Genomic DNA, 18,266 nt, shown 5'->3' on the forward strand with positions numbered 1-18,266 from the left:
CCGAGGGGTGACGCTGCTCTCAGTGCCGGGCAAGGTCTTTGCTCGGATAATTCTTGATAGGGTTCGCCACCATCTGCTTGAGCACCAGCGTCCAGAGCAGTCAGGCTTTACGCCAAAGAGGTCAACGATTGACCGTATCCTTGCTCTTCGTGTCCTCACTGAACGCAGACGAGAGTTTCGGCAGGGGCTGCTTGCAGCCTATGTTGATCTCTGTAAAGCGTTCGATTCAGTGAATCGGGATGTCCTCTGGAGGATTCTTGGTCTTCGTGGGGTGCCACCGAAACTGATCGATCTGATGTCTGAACTCTACTCTGGTACTGAGAGTGCTGTGAAGTGTGGTGGTACCGCCTCTGACTTATTTCCAGTTGTTACTGGAGTTCGTCAGGGATGTGTACTTGCCCCCACACTTTTCAGCACTTGTATGGACTGGATTTTTGGGAGGATGTCGGAGAGATCAAGTTGCGGTGCATCGTTTGGCAATGTCAAGATCTCGGACCTTGATTTTGCAGATGATGCAGTCATCTTTGCGGAGACTTTAGACATCCTCTTGGGGGCCCTCGAGGTGCTGAATGAGGAGTCGGAGCCGTTGGGATTACGGATTTCTTGGGTCAAAACAAAGATCCAGGCTTTCGGTGACATCTTGGATGCTGCTGTCCTGTCTGTGTCTGTTTGTGGTGAGGATGTTGAGGTCGTGGATAGATTCACTTACCTTGGCAGTGATATTCATGTCTCCGCAGGTTGTGAGCCGGAGGTCAATAGACGTCTGGGTCGGGCCTGGGGAGTCATGGATTCACTGGATCATGGGGTGTGGCGCTGCCGGTACCTGTGCGGGAGGACGAAAGTCCGAGTCTTCAGGTCCTTGGTACTTCCAGTCTTGCTCTATGGGTGCGAGACTTGGACTTTGACCAAGGATCTGAGACGGAGACTTAATTCCTTTGGTACCAGGTCTCTTCGGAGAATCCTTGGCTATCGCTGGTCGGATTTTGTGTCCAACGAGCGGTTGCTGAGAGAGACTCGGATGAGATTTGTTACCTGCATAGTCCGTGAGCGTCAGCTGCGGCTGTATGGACATGTGGCTCGTTTTCCTGACGCTGATCCTGCTCACCAGATTCTCTCAGCGAGGGAGTCTCATGAGTGGAGGAGGCCAGTGGGCCGACCACGTGCCTCATGGTTGCAGCAGGTTGACCATCATCTCAAGGAGATGGGGATGGGCCTGGCATCTGCCTGGGGGATGGCCAGACGGAGGCCCCTGGAGTACCGGCGGAAAGTGGACGCAGCGACGCGCTGTTCTGGCACATGCTCCCATACCTGACCTGATATATATATATATATATATATATATATGTATATATATATGTATATATATATATATGTATGTATATATATATGTATATATATATGTATATATATATGTATATATATATATATATATGTATGTATATATATATATGTATATATATATATATATATGTATGTATATATATATATGTATATATATATATATATATGTATATATATATATATATATATATATATATATATATATATATATATATATATATGTATATATATATATATATATATATATGTATGTATATATATATATATATATATATATATATGTATATATATATATATATATATGTATGTATATATATATGTATGTATATATGTATGTATATATATGTATATGTATATATGTATATATATATATGTATATATATATATATATATATACATATATATATATATATATATATATATATATATATATATATATATATATATTGTTGTGGTTACCAAATTCGCAAACCACCATTCAGGTCCCTTAGGTGAGATATCTCGGTAAGTATATGTGTAGTTAGGCCCAAACCCGTTGTCTAGTGGGAATACATGTCATTTATGCGTGCTGCGACTCTTCAGGATAGCCGTTTTTCTTTTACTATCTTTATTTTGGACCAACCGCCATTGTTACCACCACCAACCACAACATCAACCACCCACCGCGGCACCGCTTCACGTCACACCTCGCAACCGTCGCATCGCCACCGTTCTTGCGCCGCTTGTGGGTACCGGTGTTGGACTCGTGCAGGGCGCGCGCCGAACAGCGTGTACAAAACCACGGATTTTCCGCTCCAAAAACGGATCAAAAACGACACGCCCACTTTTGTTCCGTCCAATCGGTGAGCGAGGGGCGATTTGGCCCCGCCTCCAGGGCGTTGGAGGGCGATCGCTATATGCAAATTTATGGATCAAAATGCATTCACGCCCACTTTTTCTCGGGCCAATGGGGAGCGAGGTGAAAGGTCGAAGGCAGGGGGTCAAAGATGAGAGAGCGAAGCCACGGAGCTTATATAAGCGACCGCGTTCGTCAGGAGACCAGAGTTAAGACTTCGCAGTCGGTGGAGTTGGGAAGAAGAAGCAAGAAGGAGTTGGTCGTCGTCGTCGTCGTGTGCGTTGGAGTCAGAGCGAAGAGGACGGAGCTGTGGAGAGGCGGCGAGGGCAGACGAGGGGGTGCTCGCGTCGTGCCGGGAGCTGCACACCAGGGAGGCCGACGGCGCGACCTGGTCGAGGTGGAGACGCTCGTCGCGGGACTCGAGGCAGAGTAAAAATCCTCCTTTCCCCGAGCATCAGCAACCCCCTCCTGTTTCCCCCCCCCGCGCTGAGATAGTGCGACCAAGGGGGCCCCTTTTCCCACCCCCTACCAGACACTGTCCGCGAGGCCCGCGGAGTTGGGGCACCATCGCCACTTCGCGCCTCATCATCAGACGGGTAGGCCCGACCCGGTCTCGGCCCCAGGCCCGCCTCATCCTGGAGGGTGGTTCTCTTCTCTTTTGTTTTGGGAATGTGTGTTGTCGGCGCCGTCTGTGAAGTAGAATTGTATAAGTGTTGCCGTGTGCTCGGTAGTCGGTATTAGCTCTGCATTGTGTCTTCGCTTTTACATTTGCTTTTTGTGTAAAATTGCATTGTGTTTCTCTTCTTTTCTATGTGCTTTTGGTGGAATTGTATATGTGTGCTTTCCGTTCATCGCGAATAAATGTGCTTTATGTTGAACTGTTTCCCGCTTCGCTTCGTCATTTCTTTCATTGAATCTTCATCTTGCTTCACGTAAAGGGTTGGTAGTGGGCTGAATACGCCCGATAATTAATCGAACCGCCGAGGCCGACGATAACACCGCTCGGTTATCCCGATAGTACGGAACGGGTCTCTTAAGTGGCCCGTGTCCGAAGTCGACCTGCGGCGAGGTGCGGTCGCCCGGTCTACCCTCCGTGTGGGTACTTAGGTAGGTCGAATTTGGCGAGCAACCCTATCCCACGCGGGGGCCGATTGGCTCGATCGCGGTGAGACCGAAAGGTCCACCCGTGACTGGTTCCCGGCGTTAGTCCGAGAGGGTCACGACTGGATTGTCCGTCCGGTGGGCGACGTGCCGCGATTCGAGTTACGTGGCCGTCAGCACGCCGGCGGGCGCGAATCTGTAACACTGGTGTCAGGTCGTGCGATACAAATTCATCGCCCTCCTCGCGGCACTGGTATTGGAGAACAGGAAAACGGGCTCTCCTGTCTCCAATTAAATTCACGGGAATCGGTCCAGGGGTGAGAGAAGCGACCCCCGATTCCCTCCAAATTACGAGCGATTCAAATTAACCCTTTAAGAGAAGCAAGATGGCGTCTCAAGGCGAGCGGGAGCCGGGGGTATTAGAAATGGATGTAGAATCCATGGTCCAGGATGGAATCCCCGAGCAGGAAATGTTGATTGTGCAGGAACACGGACTCGCCCAACTGAACCCAGAGCCCGAAATAGGTGCGGCAGCGGCCGCGGTGTATGACACCTCCCCTTCCCCCCTCCACCAAAACCCTTCCCCGATCCCTGCCGAAACGGCTCACCCAAGCGCACCCGACATGGCCCAGCTATGCGCCATGCTGGCGGCAATGACAGCGAGAATGGATGCGAATACACAACAAATGAACGAAAGAATGGATGCGAATACACAACAAATGAACGAAAGGATGGATGCGAATACACAAAAGATGGATGCGAATACACAACAAATGAACGAAAAGATGGATACAAATACAAATGAAGTGAAAACGACGAAGGATGCGAATACACAGCAAATGAGGGAAGAAATGAAAGAGCTACGGGGTGAGACGCAGAACATGGGCCGATGCCTGCAGGCGGGCATGAAGGCCGTGACCAGGGAGATAGGAATGGCGACTCCACGTGTGGAAGCAAACGAGCTGGAAGGGGGTGCAACGGCTGACAGGCCCGCGGTGGAGGCGGGTAAAAAATAATTCGGGGGGCGTGTTGGGCGAGGGTCGTGACAGAGGAATCGACGGTGACCAAAAGGGAAAAATTAAATGGGGAGACCAAAACGTGTGAGACGAGACACGAGGTGACGACGACAGAAACTTATAAATGTATAGAGACACGGGAGACAGAAAAAATAGAGGAGAGACAACACGATGAAGACGGGGTAAGTGACGCACACACACACACGGAGGTAGTGGAGGACAATGGGGGTGAGCTCGCGGACTGGGTAGAGGCCCGGTGCGAGCAGCTGGATGGCCTCCTCCAGGAACGAGGGGAGGGAGTCTGCCCCCTTGAGGTGAGTCACGACCAGGTGGGTTCGGTCGTGCTTTGCGAGGTTGAGGGGACGAGTGCTGCGAACGGTTGCACGGAGAGCTTGGGGGGTGTAGAGGCCCCGGAGACCCTTGTGGGGACACGAATCCCCAGTGTGGTTGTCCCTGTGTGTGTGGTGCAAGGTGTGAGTGCGGCACCGTGTGTGGAAGCGACCCCGTGTGTGAGTGGTGTGGTGGCGATGGTGCCAGGGTACGTGCTTCCCAGCACGCCGAGTGTGGGTGAGGTACCGTGTGTGAGTGAGGCCGTGTGTGTGAGTGAAACGGCCAGTATGAGTGAGGCACCACGTGTGAGTGGTGTGGTGGCGAGTGTGCCGGAGTGTGTGCTTCCCAGCACGCCGTGTGTGAGTGAGGCACCGCGGGTGAGTGCCCCCGCGTGTGTGGGTGAGGCACGGTGTATGAGTGAGGCACGGTGTGTGGATGAGGCACCGCGGGTGAGTGCCCCAGCATGCGTGAGTGAACGGCCGAGTGTGAGAGAGCGGTATGTGAGGGAGATGTCGGTTGGCATGCGGGAGCACGCAGCCGCGTCTCCCGGTGTGAATGTGATGGAATGGAGTGTGAGCGTCGTAACACGCAGGTGTGCGTGGGTCGAATGGCGACGACGATGGCGACACAGGAAAGAAAGCCGAGTGGCGGCTGTAGTTGTTTCGGGGACCGTGCCGGGTTCACCCAGCAGTGAGCACGAGGTCCATGCTGTGCAACGCACGAGACCACCACGTGCTCGCTTGCGATAGTGAAGTCCCGGTCCGGAAACGCACGCGGTGGATTTGCCGATCCCGCGGACGGACAAAGTTTAGGCAGGATAATGGATTTGGACCGGACGGGTTCTCCACGCGATCGTGTGTGTTAAGCTCCAACGGGCAAAGCACATGTGTTCGCGTGGGGAACCCCTCGAGACGTGGGGCTTGTGTTTTTTTTTATGCGCACGGTGACGCCATGGCTGCACGTGGGGTTGGAATCCGGCAGGAGGGGTATCTCTGCCGGATGGTACCGTCCAAGGAGGGACGAGGAACACGTGCAGCTGCATGACGTCACGGGCAGGTGCAAAGTGCGCGAGTTGCCGCGCTGGTGATGCGCATGAAAAAAAAAAAGAAAAAAAAAAAGCAAGCCTCACTTTCGGGTGCAAAGGATTCCTGGGCAAGGGGTGGAAGACCCCCTTACCTGGGCACAGGATGGAAACTAGTTAGGGGGAAGGGTTAGCTTAGTTAGACCGACTTCATGGGGCAGGGGTAAGTCCTCATGGAGTCCGTGGAATGGATTAGGTAGAGGGATTGTAGCGAGATTTAGGTTGGGGAATTGATTAATGGGATTATTTGGAGACAGTGACAGACTTGTGGATGTGTAGAGGGGACGTAGTTTAGCTACGTAGGTTAAAAGGAACGTGCTTTAGTTTAAGGGACGACGTGGGAGCACGAGTTAGTTAGGAGATGTAGTTAGGAGGATGGCAGAGTTCAGCGGTGTGTGTGTTGAAGAGTTGTGAGGTGAGTACATGGTGAGTGAGTGAGGCCAGCGGGTCTGTGTGTATGGAGTGAATGGGGAATGCATGGTGCGATGAGTGATTGGGGGGAGGAGTGACTCCCGCCCAAGGGACCCCGGGGTCAGAGTAAAGTGAGTTAGCTGGGTTAGTCAAATTGAAAAATGGAGGTCGTTTTGCTGTTGGTGGGAATGTAGGCTCGAAACCCATTTGGAGGGGTGCAGGAGCCCTGTTGACGGGCTTGGGAGCGTGGCTGCGAAAGGTGAGTATCGCTGAGTGGGTACCCCGGGCACCAGGCTAGTCGGCCGTGGTAGGCCAAGGGCCCATGGGGGGCCGGGATAGAGTAGTGGGCACGGGTGCGCCTGCTTGGTGCGGGGGCCCGGGGCGCCATTAGCCGCGTGGGCAGTGTTGTGGGCAAGGGTGACCCTCGGAAAGGGGCCCGGGAAGCCAGCCTGCCACGTGTGCGTTTCAGGGGAGGTGCCATGGGGGGCACTCCCCGGTGTTAGGGAGCTGGTAGGCTCGGAGGCAGTGTAGTGCCCGGGGGTGCCATAGCGGGAGATTCGGCAGAGGGTCGTGCCTGCCAAAGGGAGCCACGTCTCCCAGCCAGGAGACCGTGTGAGGGCACGGAGAGAAAATTGGGGGGCGAGGCCCGAATTTGTGAGGACACCAACACAGGCGACGGGAATCTGGGTTGTTAGAACCAATAGTTTAAGCGAGAGGCGCTTGTTGAAAGCCCTGGGGTAGTTTAACAGTTAAATGGTTAGGGTAGATTAGGAGATGTACCCCTCCGCACCATCCATCCCCTCGCTGTCGTTGTGGGCCGCTGGACCCACTTGGTGTTAAGATCGCCGAACTCTGGGGAGGCCATTCTGAGGCTTCGTTGGGCCTCGGCACAGGACGTTAGCTCTCCCTTATTCCCCTCCGGGAAGGGAACGTAGGGGTTGGGAGTAGGCTCGGTGACAGGATAGGTTAGCCGAACAAAGACGATAAAGGGGGTTTGGGGACGATTTACAGTGGGGAAGTAAAAAATAAATAAATAAATAAATAAAAAAAAGTTGGGGCTAAATTGGGGTTTGACAAATTAAGGGAGTGGGTATGTACAGTGACAGGCAAAGGCGATAGGTGGGAGGGAGACAGGTAGGTAGGTCCGAGCCCGCCTTCCAAGTGGCCAGCACCACCGCACTCCCTCCACCAACCTCCACTGAACGGCAAAGGCTGGCCATCTTCATCGGCTGGCCGTGTTTTGCTTCAAGGCGGAGGCCGGCCAACTTCATCTGCAGCTGTGGTACTTCAAGGCCTGTGCCGGCCAGTTCGTCTGCCGGCTGTGTTTGCCTGCAGCGGCCTTCTTCGGCAGGCTGTGTTTGTCTGCTACCTTTGCCATGCCATGCCCACTGCCCCTGTTCACCAGCCCCGTTCAATTTTTGCTTTGCCCCCCCCTGTTCATGTCCATGTGCGCCAGGATCCGCAAGGCAACAGTTTGCAAGCTGCGAGAACTGCCCTGTTGGCAGCTACAACACGGGCCTGCAGTGGCGGCCCGTGCACCGTGTTTGTGTTCATCCATCCATTCGTTGTGCTCATTGCGTGTGCCACTTGAGCTGGCACGGAGACTACGTTTGTGCAGCCCATGCACCGTTGTGGTTCACTGCGTTCAGTTCAAAAGGGAAGGCCTTGGACTGCGTGTGAGCAGCCAGCCACGTTCCCTGTCACCTGCATTGTTTTGAGCCAGAGACTGCATGCGAGCAGCCTGGCTCCCTGCTAACTGCTTTCTTTTTGCAGAGTTCATTGATCCTGGGCCATGGTTTAGTGTAAAATTTGTAAGTTAAGGTTAAGATGTACTGTAAATATGAGTGCGCCCCCGGCATGTCTGTCCTAGCGCCGGCAATTTTATTTAAGTCGTCCGTGTGAGTGAGTTTGTTTAGGTAGTTACGCAGCCCTCAGGTTATTTATTTTGGGGACACGAATACCATGAATGTCGCACTCAGGGATCCGTAGGTAAAATGTACTAGGGGAAAACTACACATGATGGCACACGAAAATTTGACGACTCGGGACGAGTCTGTAAAAAGGGGAGGGGGTAGTGTTGTGGTTACCAAATTCGCAAACCACCATTCAGGTCCCTTAGGTGAGATATCTCGGGAAGTATATGTGTAGTTAGGCCCAAACCCGTTGTCTAGTGGGAATACATGTCATTTATGCGTGCTGCGACTCTTCAGGATAGCCGTTTTTCTTTTACTATCTTTATTTTGGACCAACCGCCATTGTTACCACCACCAACCACAACATCAACCACCCACCGCGGCGCCGCTTCACGTCACACCTCGCAACCGTCGCATCTCCACCGTTCTTGCGCCGCTTGTGGGTACCGGTGTTGGACTCGTGCAGGGCGCGCGCCGAACAGCGTGTACAAAACCACGGATTTTCCGCTCCAAAAACGGATCAAAAACGACACACGCCCACTTTTGTTCCGTCCAATCGGTGTGCGAGGGGCGATTTGGCCCCGCCTCCATTGCGTTGGAGGGCGATCGCTATATGCAAATTTATGGATCAAAATGCATTCACGCCCACTTTTTCTCGGGCCAATGGGGAGCGAGGTGAAAGGTCGAAGGCAGGGGGTCAAAGATGAGAGAGCGAAGCCACGGAGCTTATATAAGCGACCGCGTTCGTCAGTAGACCAGAGTTAAGACTTCGCAGTCGGTGGAGTTGGGAAGAAGAAGCAAGAAGGAGTTGGTCGTCGTCGTCGTCGTGTGCGTTGGACTCGGAGCGAAGAGGACGGAGCTGTGGAGAGGCGGCGAGGGCAGACGAGGGGGTGCTCGCGTCGTGCCGGGAGCTGCACACCAGGGAGGCCGACGGCGCGACCTGGTCGAGGTGGAGACGCTCGTCGCGGGACTCGAGGCAGAGTAAAAATCCTCCTTTCCCCGAGCATCAGCAACCCCCTCCTGTTTCCCCCCCGCGCTGAGATAGTGCGACCAAGAGGGCCCCTTTTCCCACCCCCTACCAGACACTGTCCGTGAGGCCCGCGGAGTTGGGGCACCATCGCCACTTCGCGCCTCATCATCAGACGGGTAGGCCCGACCCGGTCTCGGCCCCAGGCCTGCCTCATCCTGGAGGGTGGTTCTCTTCTCTTTTGTTTTGGGAATGTGTGTTGTCGGCGCTGTCTGTGAAGTAGAATTGTATAATTGTTGCCGTGTGCTCGGTAGTCGGTATTAGCTCTGCATTGTGTCTTCGCTTTTACATTTGCTTTTTGTGTAAAATTGCATTGTGTTTCTCTTCTTTTCTATGTGCTTTTGGTGGAATTGTATATGTGTGCTTTCCGTTCATCGCGAATAAATGTGCTTTATGTTGAACTGTTTCCCGCTTCGCTTCGTCATTTCTTTCATTGAATCTTCATCTTGCTTCACGTAAAGGGTTGGTAGTGGGCTGAATACGCCCGATAATTAATCGAACCGTCGAGGCCGACGATAACACCGCTCGGTTATCCCGATAGTACGGAACGGGTCGCTTAAGTGGCCCGTGTCCGAAGTCGACCTGCGGCGAGGTGCGGTCGCCCGGTCTACCCTCCGTGTGGGTACTTAGGTAGGTCGAATTTGGCGAGCAACCCTATCCCACGCGGGGGCCGATTGGCTCGATCGCGGTGAGACCGAAAGGTCCACCCGTGACTGGTTCCCGGCGTTAGTCTGAGAGGGTCACGACTGGATTGTCCATCCGGTGGGCGACGTGCCGCGATTCGAGTTACGTGGCCGTCAGCACGCCGGCGGGCGCGAATCCGTAACAATATATATACAGTATATATATATATATATATATGTATGTATATATATATATATATATATATATATATATATATATATATGTATGTATGTATATATATATATATATATATATATATATATATTTATATATGTATACATATACTGTATATCTATATATTATTTCTATTAACGTCTGCGTGTAATTTGACGTATCTCCTCCAAAACTGCCAGACGGATTGTCGCCACTTTCGGCATGCGGGTGCTCTGTGATCTAATGAACAGCATGGGCTATGTGAGATCGTGCCAGATGGACACGTTTGGGAATTTTGGGCGATTTTCAAATTTTTACGTTCGTTTGCATGGCGACGTGTGACGTCACCGCTGAGAGGCGTAATTCCGTCATGACATCATCGGTCATTCGCTGACATCATTACGTCTGTCGTCGACAGACCGTCACCACCGAGAGGCATCATGCCACTCTGGGAAAACAGCGTCTGCAATGTAAAACCCTCTTCTGCATATGCTGACTACCTCAGAAGGTGAATTTGACACAAAAAATGTTACAAGAAACATTGTATTTAAAGTAAAGATTAATTTTTTTTTAAATACTATTTCTGTTAACGTCTGCGCGTAATTTGACGTTTCTCAACCGCCATCATTACCTGTGTTGTGTCTTTCGTGTGTGATCTTCAAATTAAAGCGTCCAGCGGTGTTCGACCGGCCGATGTGCGCCAAAAAGTACCGTTCATTGAAATTTGCATTCTGATTCTCGGTCACCCTCCACTGCTCCTGTTCAGTCTAGGGTTAGGCCTATATCATGTTAAACTTGCCCCATCAGACGCCAACCTTCCAGTCACACTGCGTAGAATGCAATTTCCAGTCAGACTCGCATACTCGATGACCATAAACAAAGCCGCCTACAGCGGCTTTACCCCTCCTTGCTATAAAAATGCGCGTTTCGACGCCGAGAACGGAGTTCGTCAGAGTGGGTGAGTGGAGTCGAGTTGGTGAGTTGAGTACAAGTGGAGCTCTGGAGACAAGTGGAGCTCTGCAGACGAGTTGAGTTGGGAGCTGGTGGAGTCCAGCCGAGTTCGGGAAGGGAGTTGAGGGAGTCCAGTCGAGTCCGGGCTTGGAGAGAGAGAGAGCTCGGAGGCAGTGGAGAGCTGTTCGGAGTTGGTGTGGAGAGCTGGAGAGTTCGGAGGTTGGAGTGCGGGCAGAGACACCGAGGGTCGCCGAACCAGGGCCGAGCGAGTCACCACAAGGGTGGCCAGGTAGCCCGCCCGGTCTCTCGGAGCCCCTTCGGTCATGCCAGCTCCGAGGAACATTAAAGGCTTACGAGCCCAGTTCTATCTTTCCTTTCTGGGGTTTTTGCATGAAAGTCTGTGGTGCCTTGTCCGGAAGTATAATTGCTGTAAGTGCATGTACGTAATACATAAATATCGGCTCTAGGTTTTTGCTCGTGTCTTGTCCCCCATCTCCCCATTCATTGCATATGTGCATTTGAAATAAATGTCCCCATTGTTAAAATGTTACCTGCTCGTTGCGTCCTTTCCTGCCATAATTGCGTTCGGAATAAATAGCTGGCTGATTGATAGCCGATAAAACGTAAATCTGGTCCGACGGGGCTTGGCGATATAAAACCGCTCGGCAACCACAAACGGAACGAGCTGCTTAAAGCGGCTCGTTTTCATGCAGGCTCCGTTGAGGTGTAAATCCCCGGAATTTCTGTCTGCGCGAATAATTAGGTACATCGACAATTCGGCGATCGGCCCTGTAGCGCGTGGACAGAACAGTTGGCTTATTTATGGTGTGGTTAACAACACCCATAGCTGGGTTTCAGCGTTGATCCGAAAAGCTGCGACTAGATTGCTCGTTCGGTGGGCGCGCACGGCCGCAATTTAGCTCAAGGTGGTCGCCCGCACGCCGAACGGGTGAAAATCCACAACAATATATTTTTAAGTATATACAGTCTGTATATATATATATATATATATATATATATATATATATATATATATATATATATATATATATATATATATATATATATATATATATTCTCTCCACTGCAACACAGACTTTCAGCTCTCTCCAAAGATTTTCTATTGGGTTCAGGTCAGGAGACTGGCTCGACCACTCCAGGACCTGGACATGCTTCTCACGGAGCCACTCCTAAGTTGCCCTGGCTGTGTGTTTCGGGTCGCTGTCATGCTGGAAGACCCAGCCACGCCCCATCTTCAATGCTCTTGTTGAGGGAAGGAGGTTGTTGGCCAAGATCTCGCGATACATGGCCCCATCCACCCTCCCCTCAATACGGTGCAGTCGTCCTGTCCCCTTTGCAGAAAAGCATCCCTAAAGAATGTTGTTTCCACCTCCATGCTTCATGGTTGGGATGGTGTTCTTGGGGTTTTACTCATCCTTCTTCTTCCTCCAATCACGGCGAGTGGAGTTTAAACCAAAAAGCTCTATTTTGGTCTCATCAGACCACATGACCTTCTCCCATTCCTCCTCTGGATCATCCAGATGGTCATTGGCAAACTTCAGACGGGCCTGGACATGCGCTGGCTTGAGCAGAGGGACCTTGCGTGCGCTGCAGGATTTTAATCCATGACGGCGTAGTGTGTTACTAATTGTTTTCTTTGATACGGTGGTCCCAGCTCTCTTCAGATCATTGACCAGGTCCTGCCGTGTAGTTCTGGGCTGATCCCTCACCTTTCTCATGATCATTGAGGCTCCAGGAGGTGAGATCTTGCATGGAGCCCAAGACCGAGGGAGATTGACTGTTATCTTGAACTTCTTCCATTCTCTAATAATTGCGCCAACAGTTGTTGCCTTCTCACCAAGCTGCTTGCCTATTGTCCTGTAGCCCATCATAGCCTTGTGCAAGTCTACAATTTTGTCCCTGATGTCCTTCGACAGCTCTCTGGTCTTGCCCATTGTGGAGAGGTTGGAGTCTGATTGATTGAGTGTGGACAGCTGTCTTTTTTGCAGATAACGAGTTCAAACAGGTGCAGTTAATACAGGTGATGAGTGGAGAATGGGAGGGCTTCTTAAAGACAAAACTAACAGGTCTGTGAGAGCCGGAATTCTTACTGGTTGGTAGGTGATCAAATACTTATTTCATGCAATAAAATGCAAATTAATTATTTAAAAATCATACAATGTGATTTTCAGGATTTTTATTTTTGATTCCGTCTTTCACAGTTGAAGTGTACCTGTGATAAAAATTACAGACCTCTACCTGCTTTGTAAGTGGGAAAACCTGCAAAATCGGCAGTCGATCAAATACTTGTTCTCCCCACTGTATACATATATATATATATATATATATATATATATATATATATATATATATATATGTATATATGTATATGTATGTATATGTATATGTATATGTATGTATATGTATATATATATATATATATATATATATATATATATATGTATATGTATATATGTATATATGTATATGTATGTATATGTATATATATATATGTATATATGTATATGTATGTATATGTATATATATATATATATATATATGTATGCATGTATGTGTATATGTATATATATATATATATATATATATATATATATATATATATATATATATATATATATATATATATATATATATATGTATGTATATATATATGTATGTATATATATATGTATGTATATATATATGTATGTATATATATATATGTATGTATATATATATCTATCTATATATATATATATATATGTATATATATGTATATATATATATATATATTTATGTATATATATATATATTTACGTATATATATATATGTATGTATATATGTATATGTATGTATATATATATATATATGTATATATATATATATGTGTATGAGTAGGGTAAGAATACTGATTCTGGCTCACTTTTCCCCATGTAAATGAATGGGGGATTTTCAGCGATTTATATTTTTTTTCCCTAAAAATAAATCCCCTTTTTATCCCAAGGTATATTTATTTGTCTCCCCTTTTAACTTGGAGGTTGAACCTCATTGAATTGAACACCTGAGGGTTGAACAGCTCACTCATTGAACCTATAAAGATTTGTTCATTCTCAAATTCCTTCAATAGTTTAATTTTCTTTGCACAATAATCCCCATCTAAAATATTGACAAACAAAACATTTGAATCTTTATATTTTTTAAGATACCCCATTTGTGTCATTACGAAATGATAAACTTCTCTTAATGCTCTTGTTTGACCACCTCCTGAGCCACAGGTTATTTTTTGTTAAGCCCCGCCCACTTTTCTTTAAGCCCCGCCCACTTTTGCTAAGCCCCGCCCACTTTTCATAAGGTATTTTTCTAAGCCACGCCCACTTTTCCTAAGCCCCGCCCACTTTTGCTAAGCTCCGCCCACTTTTCATGAGGTATTTTTTCTAAGCCACGCCCACTTTTCCTAAGCCCCGCCCACTTTTGCGAAGCTCCGCCCACTTTTCATAAGGTATTTTTTCTAAGCCACGCCCACTTTTCCTAAGCTCCGCCTACTTTTGCTAAGCCCCCGCCCACTCTTACATCATTTCCAGTTCATCTCTGACTCACAAAGAAATCACTAGAAAATTACAGGATGTTATGGTTTTTGAAAAATTTCCCAATGAAGGCTTGCCTAGGCTTGCCCAGGGAATTTCCAAAGGAAACCACACCCACCAGTCTTTCTCTATAAAAGCTTCAAACCCAGGCTCCATTTTAAACATTTGTTCTTGCTGGCAATGGTGTTCTGTGTGCTTGTCTCGAACTGTCTGTCTTCTATGGAACTAAACCTTCAAGTTGATGAACTGGATTCAAACCTCTTATCTATTGAGGTAAGATTTTTTATTTTCCTATTTTCAAACTTTGATTGAAGCATACTCATTTAATAATTAAATAACTTAATTAATACATTATTATTTTCTCTCACAGGAAATTGTGTCTGAAATACGAAATGAAAATACTGCTTTTGCTACAACTTGGGGGAAATTGTTGGCTTGGTTGAAGACCTTGAGTGGGATGACTTTGGTGTTCCTTGGAACTCTCTGTCTTCTATGGAACTAAACCTTCAAGTTGATGAACTGGATTCAAACCTCTTATCTATTGAGGTAAGATTTTTTATTTTCCTATTTTCAAACTTTGATTGAAGCATACTCATTTAATAATTAAATAACTTAATTAATACATTATTATTTTCTCTCACAGGAAATTGTGTCTGAAATACGAAATGAAAATACTGCTTTTGCTACAACTTGGGGCGAAATTGTTGGCTTGGTTGAAGACCTTATGAGCGACCAAGACCCACAGAACGAGTTCGTCCTTGATGACCCAACCAAAGAGTTATACCTTGGAGACCAGCAAAATCCTGAAAAAGAGTTTTACAGCAATAGTACTCATTGTGAGTTATCAAGACAATACCCACTGAACAAGTTATACGTTGATGAGCCAGAATACAAGTTTTACCTTGGAGACTCACAAATTTTGAAAAAAATCAAGAAATGAGTTCTGCCTTGATGGTTTAAATAACTACCTTGGAGACTCAGGAAAAGGGTTCTGCCAAGATGGTTCTAAATATGGGGCCTACCTTGGAGACTCACAAATTTTAAAAAAATCAGTAAATGAGTTCTGCCTTGATGGTTTAAATAACTACCTTGGAGACTCAGGAAAAGGGTTCTGCCAAGATGGTTCTAAATATGGGGCCTACCTTGGAGACTCACAAATTTAAAAAAAATCAGTAAATGAGTTCTGCCTTGATGGTTTAAATAACTACCTTGGAGACTCAGGAAAAGGGTTCTGCCAAGATGGTTCTAAATATGGGTCCTACCTTGGAGACTCACAAATTTTGAAAAAATCAGTAAATAAGTTATCCTTAAGAGACTTTGTAAGTTGGTTTTACTTTGAATACTTGAAATGTGGTTTCTGGATTGATAACTCACAATGTGATACATATCTTGGAAACTCAACGGGAATGTGGTTATACCTTGAAGACTTGGAAAGTTGGGTTTATGTTGGACACTTGAAACTTTTTTGGGGGCTTTTATTTATTTATTTATTTATTTATTATTATTATTATTTTATTTATTTATATTTTGGAGACTTTTGGAGTTGCTATCACTCTTTGGGATCTAAACCTATCGATGTAGTTCTTTGTCGGATGGTGCTTGATGGGAGCAAGATCAAGAAAGTTCTGGGAAGAAAGTGCAGGCTTACTCCCCCTTTCTACGTCATCAAACCTGAAAGCCTTAAAAGACAGAATTGGAAGAAGAAAAAAAAAAACGTAAAAATATATATATATAGGTGGAAATCTCATTTTGAAAAAGACATTGTGTTGGGCGAGGATTGAGTTGGGGTTGAGATTTTGAATGTGACGGTTGGGGTTGAGATTTTGAATGTGAGGGTTGGGACACACACACATACACATCAACAAACAAAAGTTAAGCCTTGACTATTCAGTTGAGGATTCTGTGTTTGGGGTTCACAGATCTAAGAACGTCCACCCCTTGACACACATTATATACTGTTATACACCTCGGACTTGGCCCTCGAGTGTCCACAACGGTGTATAGTAGGAGGGAGTGAAGCGCCAACCTATTGCTCCCATTGCACACACACACACACACACACAAACAAAAGTTAAGCCTTGACTATTCAGTTGAGGATTCTGTGTTTGGGGTTCACAGATCTAAGAACGTCCACCCCTTGACACACATTATATACTGTTATACACCTCGGACTTGGCCCTCGAGTGTCCACAACGGTGTATTATCTGCTTAGTTTTGTCTTTTGTAATTCCTGTGAATAAAATGAACCTAAAATCTCTTCCCTTCCAAATCATATATTTTATAAGTCCAAGGAACTGTATCTATTACATCAACAATTTTAAAAAGTTCTTTCGTCCATCGTTCAGTAAAACCCTTTTCAAAATGAGATTTCCACCTATATATTCTTACGATATCACCAACTTTGAACTTAGGTTTTCTGACATTAATCTCTTTTTCATATTTTAATTTTGTAAATGTTTCTGATGGCTTCATATTCGTTGACGTGTGAATCGTGTCATTATACTTATCCACAATATCCTGAATAAAAGATGACCATTGTTGTGAACCGAGTTGTGTGAATTTTTTATATAGTCTCTCTTTTAAGGTACGATTAAAACGTTCAACAACAACTGCCTTCCCTTCATTAAAGGTACTGTATAATGTAATACTGTTATTTTTTAGAAAATTCATAAATGTCTTGTTATAAAACTCTCTACCCTCATCAGTCCACAATTTCTTAGGTTTTCTCTTACTTTTATTAAATATCTGTTGAAAAGCTAACATAAGAGTATTACCTGTTTTGTTTTTTAAAGGGACAACCCACGCATATCTACTCCTCAAATCAATAACGGTTAAAGCATACTTGTACCCCTTATCATTATTAAGTTCAATCAAATCAGCAGACCAGATATAATCAACTTCCTTGGAATAAACTTTCCTTCTCTGAAACTTTGTGAATATTGGTTTATGTAATTCATCAGCTAATTGCTCTTCAGTCTTAATGGCATCATTAGAGCCTATAAGTTTTTTGAATTTCCAAGTCCAAGTTTCAATTTAGCACTAATCATCTTCTTCACGATGAACCTATCAACTTTTTCTCTCAAGGTTGGATTTTGTATCAGAGACAAATTATACAACATTTCTCTATCGGCTTCATGCTTTTCTTCCAACGTTGTGGTATTCCCATAATCAATATCGTGTCTCATGCACACTTCATCAACTCTATTGATTGGTTTACTCCAGGATTTAGGATTGTCTGCCTCATCTAATCTTTTATCTAAGTTTGTGCCTGGACCACAGAAAGAATAACCTGGAAGATGTAATTCCCCTGGTATTCCAGTAGTTGTAAATTTACTTCCTGATAAAAACTTTTGTATATCTCCTCCGAGTTTGTGTTTGGAGATAAATTGATTTTTTTTGAACCACACACCGAACATATACCTTTTTGTATAACCCTGTTATTTTTACTTTTAATATATGAAATATTTTTAGTATTAGTTTTCTTTTACATTTGAGACAATAACTCATTTATTTATGAGAAAAATTCCTGCAGAGTGCAAAAACCTTTTTAGTTTCCAACATGCACATTTGAATCTTAATTTTTAAAACATAAAGAATCCTTAGAAATGCCTTCACTCTCTCCTCCATTTATTTAAGAAAAAACTTGAATTAAAATACATGTCTTCTCGATGTCGATAGTCTTGTCGAAAGTATTGCAAATAGACTTTTTAATTCTTTGTATTCCTCCCTGGTGAGATAAGTTAATTTCTTTAATACCTCTATTCTTTTTGAATCTCACTGGTTTCCATATTTTGATATTTATTCATTCTCTCTCTTTCCTCCCTCTCTCTCTTCTCTC

At 46.1% G+C, this 18,266-nt stretch overlaps 1 long non-coding RNA gene across 1 annotated transcript; it reads left to right on the forward strand.

Annotated features, from left to right (window-relative positions):
- The first annotated feature begins 13,758 nt into the window (after nucleotides 1-13,758).
- Nucleotides 13,759-16,973, forward strand: LOC147028094 (uncharacterized). The gene is made up of 2 exons (XR_015057420.1): nucleotides 13,759-14,974; nucleotides 15,072-16,973. It is a non-coding gene; the product is annotated as an uncharacterized LOC147028094 (long non-coding RNA).
- The last annotated feature ends 1,293 nt before the right edge of the window (nucleotides 16,974-18,266 follow it).

Source organism: Eptatretus burgeri, chromosome 4 (genome assembly GCF_056783735.1).
Source record: "Eptatretus burgeri isolate ZD-2024b chromosome 4, Ebu_testis_v1, whole genome shotgun sequence".
NCBI lineage: Eukaryota > Metazoa > Chordata > Myxini > Myxiniformes > Myxinidae > Eptatretus > Eptatretus burgeri.